General features: G+C 32.1%; 1 pseudogene; it reads right to left on the bottom strand.

Annotated features, from left to right (window-relative positions):
- Positions 1 to 779: 779 nt before the first annotated feature.
- On the bottom strand, positions 780 to 10033 carry LOC105762291 (serine carboxypeptidase-like 44; annotated as a pseudogene).
- Between the last annotated feature and the right edge of the window lie 701 nt (positions 10034 to 10734).

Here is a 10734-nt window from a genome sequence, read left to right as displayed (position 1 = left end):
CAAGAATTTTGAGGCATTACAAAATCGTAGTTTATCTTGGTTGAAAAAGTGAGGTCGAGAAATAAACGAATATCAATCAATCGATTAATTAGTTAGAGGCCGAAAATTAATAATTTTTTAATTGATAGCTAATCCATCCTAAACCCCCTAACCCAAAGTTAATTACAAACCCTGGTTTTACCGATTTAAGTCATTTTTCTATTTCTTATTTTATTTTATTTATTATTATTAACCTCTTTTATGATCTATCATATATAAGATTTAATTATTACTGTTTAGGCTTATTATTGTAGAGAAATTTTGTATAGATTTTGTCACACCCAATTTCCTTTAAGCCCAGAACTTAGGAACAATTTGGAGGTCGAATTGAAAGAGATTGTAAGCTGGCAGTCTTTATTGAAAAACCAGGAAAAGTTAGGAACGAGATTGGACATGGTTGATATCCAATTCTGATTTGGTTGGATTAGAACCAGCCGATCCCTTAGTGGGGGACAAAATGATTGCCAATGGATGGTTTCTAAACGATCTCTTTATTTGTCAATTTTATTTATTAAATTTGAAAAAAATGATGAATGCTTCTTCTTTTTTAAATAATTTTCTTTTAGATGTTAAATCATTTAACTAATTACATTGTTGCATAATATAAAAAATTATGATGTTCATGCATCATAAAATAATACATATCACTATAAATTATTACAACGACAAGTCTTATTATGGTGAATGATGGATTAAACATGAATCATGATCGTGTGCTCCATAAGTTTCATCGTCGATCCTCAATGCATCCAATTAATTGTGAAAATTTTGGAAATAGAAAAAGCTTGTGATGGTCGAGAAGATGTAACATGATGATTACCTCCCTTCACTGTTAAGAATTTTAGTAAGTCTCCAAATTCATACTTCAACCCTCATTCCTGTTAAATATTTGTCATTAATTTTATTAAATTAAAAAAGAAAATTTATAAATATAAATAGTGTTATTTATGAGTTGGGTTATTCAATAAAAAAAACTCATTTTAATGTTCAATATATATGAAATGTTGCAAAAATATATTCCTCTAATATTTTTGTTTTTTTATGATTAAGTTTAAAATATTTTGAATTAGTAAATCTTAGCCCATGCCAACCTATTGGCTTCATTAACTATTTAGAAGTATAAATATTTTTATATTAAGAATTTCATATTTAAATAAAAATTCGAGACGAGTTGCCTAAAATTTGTGAAAAATCTTGTCCATGACCAAGCCTATTGAACTAGGTAGGTAGTGTGAGCTTGCCTTGAAAGCGCTAATCAAGCCAATCGAGTCAACACTTAAAATTTCTTGTTCAAGTTTAGACCCAAATTGGGTAATAATATTGGAAGGATAATTTGATGCATAAATATAACTAAGAATAATATAAATAAGAAGCTAATATATATAATTAAATGAGTAACATAAAACCTTGTTACTAAAGCTCCATGTTTCCTCTTTTGTTAAGTTGATATTTAACTCCTCAGCCAACTTTTCCAAATGTTGTAAGGTTCCCATTGTCGGTATTATACCATCTTGATCTCCACTATAACATTATAATCAAATGCAAAAAGAAAAAAGAAAAAAAAACTGTTAGTTAAAATGCCTGAGAATTTCTTTTCAAAATTGTTCACTTTGATTCTTCATACATATTTAACTTATTTCAGGAAAGTATTGGAAAAAAATATTGGCATACAAATATATACCAACCTAAATATTGTAATGGGAATGGATTGTTGAAGAAGGTTTTGAAGTGCAGGAAGCATGTCAAGGTCCTTATCAGCTTCGTTGTATTTAAAACTAGCTCTAAATAAATAAGAGTGGCATATAATGAAAATTTTAAAGTTAACAATTGTTACACAACATTCACCTCAATAAACAAGTAATTTATTTATTTTTCCCAAAATGGAGGTCACAATATGGAGATAGAAAAATTGATTATGAGTCTTAAAACTTGAATTTAAAATAATCTAAAAAGTAAATATATGAATATAACCAGAAAAAAAAAGTTTTTTTTTTCAAAATTTAGAGGAAAACTTACGTGAAACAACCCTTCCATCTATATGACAAGTTGGTTCGATTCCCGTGAAAAGCTTTTTGAACTTCAGGGAGATTAAAGTAAAATTGCACCCTTAATGGAATGCACATGTCTACTTCAGTGCTAACTTTAGGAACCTGTCCCAAAAAATAAAGTTTTACGCTTTTGATATAATGAATAAAAGAAAAATAACACGAAGTTAGTTTTACTCAGTTTCTTAGTTAAATCAACTCTAGGAATTTATGTTATCTCTAGTTTCAAATGCAAGTAAAGTAAGAGGAATGTAAAGAAATAAATAAAAACCTGTTTTCCTAAGTTCAAATCTTGCTCGTTTTCAACACTAGGAGCACGAAAGACATCGAATAGCTTCTGTGGGGAGTAATTATGAGCATCGGTCTTGAAAGCAGCCAAATTAGCCTCATACATAAGGTTTTTGCATTTTGCACGCCAAGTGGTTTTGATGTTAGAAAAGTAATTATTTTCATCAATGACATTGCATTCTTTCTTTATTTCGTTATACAAGGAGCTGTTTATCATCTCCCAAGAGAAAAAGAAATCAATTCTTGCAAGATCGTCTAGCTTTTTACGAAGCATTGGGTTTCCCAACTGTTCAAAATAGTTACAGTTAAAAAAGTAATATAAAGTTCACAATAAAATCTTTAAATTAACATTGAATTGAACCTAAACATGTTTACGTGAAAGTTGAGTTGCAACACATTTTATTTTTGTTTTATCTAAGCTCGATAAAATTCATAAAAATAATTCAAGATAATTTAATTTTTTTATGTAAGTGTCAATACTTAATTTAAATAAAAATTTATTGTCTATGATGTGAGCTAATAAACATTAATTGAAGTCATAATGATTTGATCCAAGATATAGAAGTCGAGATGAAGTCGAGATCCTAATCCAATCTAAAAAAGCTAAGCCTTCTCGAATTAAGCAAGTTACTTAGCCATGAACATTTCTAACTAATCCTTCCATGCAAGTAATTATTAAAGTGGAAATTAAATTTGATTAACTAGGTACTATTCTACTTACAACCAATCCTTTGAGGTTAAATTTGGATTGCTTGGATTGCTTGTTGTTGTCAAGTAAAGCATTAGCAAGATTCAGTACGAAGTGTCCTGAAAATAAAAAATCCCCAAATTTAATTAAAGTAATGAGCTTGTTATATTGGTTGTATTATTGCATATAGACTTATCCATAACTGGTATTAAGTCAAGATCATTTGATTATTATATTTCTATTCAATAATTAAATTGACATATTCAATTTAAGAAGTATGTTACAAAAATTAATTTATGAAAAAATATTTTTTAAAAATTATTGATTTAATAAGAAATTTGTTTGATTGTTTATTTTGAATCTAAAAAATAATGTTGAATGCTTGATATGTCAATAGTAAAGTACCATTTATATATTAGAGAAAAACTATATGTTGGAGATCACATTGTATTTTGTTTAGTTATTCATTAAGTATATTTTGGTGTATTAAAAATATGTTGATATATAACCAAATAAGAGAAAAGAAAAAAGAAATTGTTTACTCAAAAAACTTGATCCAAATAAATATAGATCTTTCGACTTGAAAACTGGATATTTGTCATACCATTTTGCATGAATGAAAGCAATATTTTATCTGCATGAAACAAACACTTGAAAAATATCAATATATATAATATCCAAAATATGTTAATTAATAATGAAGAACATATATTCGATCTTACTAGTGCTATCATCTCCATTATTATAATCGCTACTTGTGTTTGAATATGACCATCCGGATCCAATAGGAGAGTCGATAAACAATAGATTTGACATTGAAACATAATTAGAAATATTTTATATAGATATAGATATAGAAATACATACATACATATATATATATATATATATATATATATATATAAGAAACAAATGTAAATCTTTTAAACACGATGAAAACTAGATGTCTTGTAACATTTTATGGTTCTAACACATTTAATATTTTTTATAAGCTTATATGTATACGAAAAAAGTAACTATGAAACATGATATTATATATACACAAAAATATATCAATAAGAACTAAGTGTAAGAAATTAGAAAACCTTTGTTCCAAGAAAAAAAATTGTTTGGAGAGCATGAGCATCTTTCGTAACAATGAAAGGACCAACACTTCCAAAGCCATCTCCAACTGAAGAACACCCTGGTCCTAAATAGTATTACTCAAAATATTTTATCATATGTGAGTAACCAAACAACTTGTCAGTTAGGCTTAAGTAAAGCTAGGGAAATAGAGTAATGGTTCGATCTAATGAAACGAATAGTCTAGTTCGACAAGTATTTAGTATATGTTTAAAGGTACAACTTTTCAGATGAGGAAAAGAATCATAATTTGAGCAAGGCTTTACATTTTTTGGTAGGGATGGAGATAAAGTTAAAAACTTTGCATGGAAATGACCTAAAGTGAATTATTACTTTCTAACGAGAGTAAAAATGATAATGTTACCATTTGAAGGGCTAAAGAGGATTAAATTGAATTATAAATTTTTGGGAGAGGCTAAAAATACAATTATAATATTTAACTAATGGGAACAAAACCCTGGCTTCCCCTTGGCTTCGACTTTCTCATAGTAAATTTTATCTAACTTGTTCATATAGGATACCAACTAGGAAATACGCATAACATTAGAAACTGCAACAAAAGAAATTTAAACAAGTTAACCTCCAGTTAACCAAATAGTGAGGGGTTGAGTCATGGGATCTTTTTCAGCTTCAACAAAATAATAAAAAAGACTTCGACCAACAACGTTTTCATCGACATCAATATATCCAGCAAATTGCCTCAAATTAACATGTGGTTGTCCTGGCAATTTGGTTATCAAATCATTCATTGGGAAGGCATTGGAATCAACTCCAAGTAGAAGGAAAAGAAAACTAATAAATATTATCCCTCAAAATTCCATTTGAAATTATTCTGATATCAAAGAAATAAGGGTAACAAATTTTATTGAATTCTTTTCTTTCTAATGCTTAAAAGTAAATGAGAGAGCTACCTTATATATAATGTTTATCTTTTTAAACTAAATATATTGTTTTAATAATTAACACTTAGAAACCGTGAAACATCGATTTCAAGTTGTCATTATTTTTAGGCATTACTTTGTTTTGTTAGTTTGTCTACATATTTTTTATTAGGTGTAATTATTAAAGGTGGATGAATAGGCTTTATCAATTATAGGTTTACTTGATATAAATTTATTATACAATATAACATCAACATATTCATTAATTATGAAAAACTATTTTAGAAAATAGTAAATTTGTTCAAAAATATGATTCCGGAAAGAAATGAAAAGTAAATTTGTTCCCATTTTTAAACTTCATATTTCAAATATATTTTGAATTTTATATTTAATTCGGTAAGATTTTTTTAGTAATAACAATGCATGTGTATATTAATAGAAAATGGTAGTATTATCCATGCAGAGGTTGGGTTAAGAGAGTTTCAAGTTGGAGTTATTGTGGTTTTCCTTTAAAATGATCAAGTTAGAGTTAACCCCAAATTGCGTTGAAACAATATAATTACAATATACTTTAAACAAGAAAACTTGCCTTCTTGTTTAACCCAAAATTGCGTCTGAAGCAGCAAATTTTTTAATTGTTCAAATTTAATCAAGTTCGATAAGATCCATGACTTCAATCTTCCAAAAAGAGCAATTGATATGTATCGAAGCCTATTCTCATTGTTTGTGAATATATGTTAGACTTTAGTACATCAATTGCTTAATCAGTTACAATATGGTTTGATCGCCAATTCTCTTCTATGTATGAATTGTTTTCTATTAGTACAAGTTATTAATGAGTAGATTACAATGCATATTTTGGCTCTCTTTCCAAGCTTATTCTTGACTTGTTTTTAAAAAATATAAGTACTTTAAGGGTACTTTTAGTATTTTAGGATTATGCGTGCTAGATCAGAGATTATGATTTTTTCTTACATTTTGATGCCTTTTTTGCGTTAATGAAAAATATCATGCGATTTGTACTCATCACATAGGTAAAAAAAGGCCAATTTTTTGGAGTTAAATGACATAACAGTGATTTTTGTGACCCAAACCTAACAAAGCCCACAACCTTGAGACCTTGGTTGCAATGTACGGTTGGAGAATGTGAGAGTCTTGTTGCCAAATGAAGACATGTTGTGGCACTAAAGTCTAAATTGAGGATTTCATGCACGAACATGCCTCAATGTCATGATGTTTCCATAGGCAACACCGCATCCTTAAAATTTGTTTAAAAAGGAACCCAATAATATTTATGTAAAATCGCATTGCTACATCACCAAGGAACTTGCGACGCTCAAGGCTGGTTGACACAAAAAGAGGACTCATCACGTGGGATTAGTTAATTATTTAGAGGACGAAAGATAATAACTGGTTAATAAATAGCTAACTGAATAAAACCTGAGTTCTGTAACACCCTATACCTGGCCCGATCGTTGAGCTTGAATATAAAGATGTCATACCACCGTCTCACTACTTGTACATTACAGTGTTCATTTTATTAAAGTTGTCACATGTTATTCTTCGCATTCGCACATGTTTGTCACATGTTATTCTTCTCATTCGCACATGTTTTAAGACATTCGTACATTAATCATCACTAATCAATGTAACTTACCGAGTTACATAATCAAGCATTTGAACCACTCAGCAAAATTTAAAAGTTAAACATGTAGGTATCGATACTAACCCTAGGGTATCGATATTTCCTTTAAATGGTATCGATACCACTTTGAAAATCGATGCCAAACTTGCATTTTATTCTCGCTCAAAAATCATATTGTCAAAAATTATCGGTACCAATCATAAAGTATCGATATATTTACCGCGAGTATCAATACTCGAGTAAAGGTATTGATACCAAATCTCTATTCTGATTTCCTTGCACGTTTCAAAACACAGAGGTATCATTTTTAAAACTTGATTATCGGTACCTCTGCTACATGCCTAAAAATACAGCATACAAAAGTAGTTAGTTCATTCCTAATTAGTTTTTAAACATTATGCATCAAATATTTCAACAAGTAATCATCCAAACGACTAAATTTAATAGTTCAAAACGTCAGAAATGTGTCTAAGCAAGAAACATCATTCCATCATCAATGTTCATAAATCTAAGCATATTTGTAACTCATAAACCTCTTAAACAAAAGTAATAACCAGCAGAATGTTCAGAACTAACATGGCTATAAACAAGTCTACCACATTGCCTTGTTCCCCAAAACATAAATAAATAAATAACACATACATAATACTAACAAGTCTTCCTTGGATCACTCCCTTAGAAAAACCACATAGCCCACACCGAAACGTCACTAATCTGTATATGTTGAAAAGAATGGGTGGGCTTAAAAAAGCTCAGTAAATGATTAGAATAATCACTATGTAAACATGTCATCATGCATCCATAATACAACCATATATATATATATATACAAACACAATGTTCTTATGTCTAGTGTCATGTAATAGCTATTCATGAATTATCTATTAGTTCATTTAAATAGCATTTACATACTCATTCAAACATATATCATATAACACAATCCATTAATCATGTATCACATATCACATATCACACAATCACGTATAATGATAAATTTGCTCTTGAGGTATGAAACATAAAATGGGCACTATCACCGCACATCGAATACACGGATCTCTAATTACACCAAATGACTCATAGAGTCGAACATATCCTATAAGTGAAGCATATAGCTAATGCTCTCATGATTTCCCCTCACATGTCCCATTGAATGAAGCTTAGCTCACATTCCCTTATCCCTCTAACATGTCCTAAGGCCTCGATGCCCAAAATCATTGTACATATAGGTGAGTACTCACAATCCTATGGCATGCCAACTATATCCAACGATTTTAAGATCACAAGGCCAAAATATTTGAAACAAACACATATCACTTGTAACACCCTAAACCCAGCTTGGACGTTATGGTCAAATCTGGCGATGTCACAGGATAGTGCATTAGAAAACTGTAGCTTTGTTTAAAACATTTTTTGTTTAGAATTCCGCAATATCTATTATTAATTCTAAAATCGAGATTCTTATTCAGTCGTTAGTTTTCAAAATATTATACGTTGCGGAAACTTTTTAAAACAGTTTGTAACCTTGTGGGTATTTTGCTTAAACACATGCATTTCTTTTAAAAACTCGCATTTGTCCTACCTCTAGCAGATTTAAAACATAAAACAATATAAGTCTAAATTTTAAGCAAAAATCCATAGAGGCCTTTATCATAGTAATATACCCCAAATAAAATTTTAAAAACTTAATTAAGTACGAGACAGTGTAAAAGGGGTCGTGTGGCCACTGCAGAGTCCTCCGTCGCTCCAATCCTCCTAAGTCTAGGGGTCTCCTGTACAGATAAAACAGAAGGGTGAGTTTACGAAAACTCAATGTGTAATCCCCTAACAAGCAAACAGTCAATTAAACAGTAGATAAATACAGTTTGGGCCTGAGCCCGTTACAGTAACAATCTAGTTCAGTGTGGGCCCTTTCCCGTAACAGTAAATGATTAGGCTTGAGCCCATCATAATGCCAGTAATCAGTAGGTCTTTTGCCCAATTCCAGTAATAGTATCAGTGGGGACTTGGCCTATAACAGTAACAGATATCATTCATGCAGTGAACAGTATGTAATATCATTAATCGATGCAGTAAAAGTACAAATTCATTAATCAGTGCAGATATGCAGTTAGAAATCCTACCCAATCCAGCCTCTACACACCACTCTATCCCGCCAAACACACCATGTGGGGATAAAATCGACCCACCCAGCCAGACACACCAAGATTAGCACCGGTTGCGGCACTAAACAGTATTGCAACAAAGCTGTTAGTAAAATAAACGGCATATAGCCATCAGTAGGTCCACAGTCGTCTTGGGCGACCCGTGCAACCTTTTCAGTACGGTACACTTCCTCCAAATATAACAACCCATCCCCATGCAATATATCGTGACACAATATCATACGTGTATGCAAAATGTCATGCTCAATCATAGTCATACATATCATAGAGCAAATTAGTCATAGATAACATAAGGCCATAACAATCATTTCATCTCCTAGGGGTATAATAGTCATTTTACCCTATAGGGGTATTTCGGTCATTCTACCTTATAGGGTATTTTGGTCATTTTACCTTGTGGGGTATTTCGGTCATTCTACCTTATGGGGTATTTCGGTCATTCTACCATAGAGGGGTATTTCGGTTAGTTTACCATATGAGGGTATTTCGGTCATTCTACCTTATGGGGGTATTTCAGTCATTTTATCCTATGGGGGTATTTCAGTCATTGTACCCTATAGGGGTATTTCAGTTATTTTACCCTATGGGGGTATTTCGGCTATTTTACCTTATGGGGGTATTTCGGTCATTTTACCCTATGAGGGTATTTTGGTCATTCTATCTTATGGGGGTATTTCGGTCATTTTACCTATTTTAGGGTCTCGATGCAAATATCGACCTCTCGAAAGGTTCGCAGTCGCCTCGAGCGACTTAGGTAACCTAAATGGTCATAACAGTGTAAATGGGCCCAAGGCCCATTACTCAGCCCAAGTGTGCCCACACGCTCGTGCGGTCCGTTCAGCCCAGATTTTGCCACGGCTATGAGATCTACATAGCCCAATCCAGTATTGCCACAAATCGTGGATTTCATCCGTGTGGGGCCTTGTGGCCCATTACGGCCTAAGCCCATAAAAATGCTCATGGAGGCCTCTACAATCTATTGCCCATGATTCGCGGGTTTGGCTTACCACACGAGCGATCGCACACTTGTGTGGTCTCAAACGTCTTATTTTCGGCTTTTCGGCTTTTTCCGTTCTATAGTTATAGTGGGGTGTTTACACACCTGATGCGATTTGCAAATTCCCTTCAGTCCGAACACTCTTATTCTGAAAATCAATGATCATCGCACCCTTGGTTCCTAAGCAATGTGCCAATAAACCTCAACCACCACCTTCAAAAAAGTCACCATCTTTAAATTAGACTCAAACTTGACAAACCATCTCAATTGCATCCCACTTACCACTCAATATTATTTCTTAAAAAGTAACAGATGACTCCTTATCATACCATAACCACTTACCAACAACGATAAAACATATTGCAGATCAGAGATGTAGCGTACAAAGAACCGAGAATTGGGATTAATCTCTCAGTATTCGGCCAATGAAGAGCACTTGAGGGAGAGGAAGAGAAAAACCGTACGCTCCCAATTGATCAACGAACCCTTGCTAACGCTGAGAGCTATTCGGTAGAGCTTAAAAAAAGAAAAAGGGAGAATCGACTAGGAGAGAAAATCAAAAAGAAAAATGGTGACGGAGGAGAGAAGCTGTATTCGGCCATGGTTGAAAGAAAAGGAATGAAATCCGAATTCTAACTTTCACTAAATTGTCAACAACCCCAAATCCCAAAAATCCCTCTTCCAATTCGGCTACACACTCTCCATCAACTTCCTATCCCTTAATTTTCTACTATTATCTTTCCACAACAACAACCTCCCAAAATCCCAATATTCTCTCCTCAAATCTCTCTATGACTAGTTCAAACTCCATTTAGCAGTATTTCAATCCAACTCTACCACCCATACGAATACGAATTAGGCAGCAAA

This window comes from Gossypium raimondii, chromosome 7, assembly GCF_025698545.1.
Source record: "Gossypium raimondii isolate GPD5lz chromosome 7, ASM2569854v1, whole genome shotgun sequence".
NCBI lineage: Eukaryota > Viridiplantae > Streptophyta > Magnoliopsida > Malvales > Malvaceae > Gossypium > Gossypium raimondii.
This window is presented reverse-complemented; position numbering and strand designations above follow the sequence as displayed.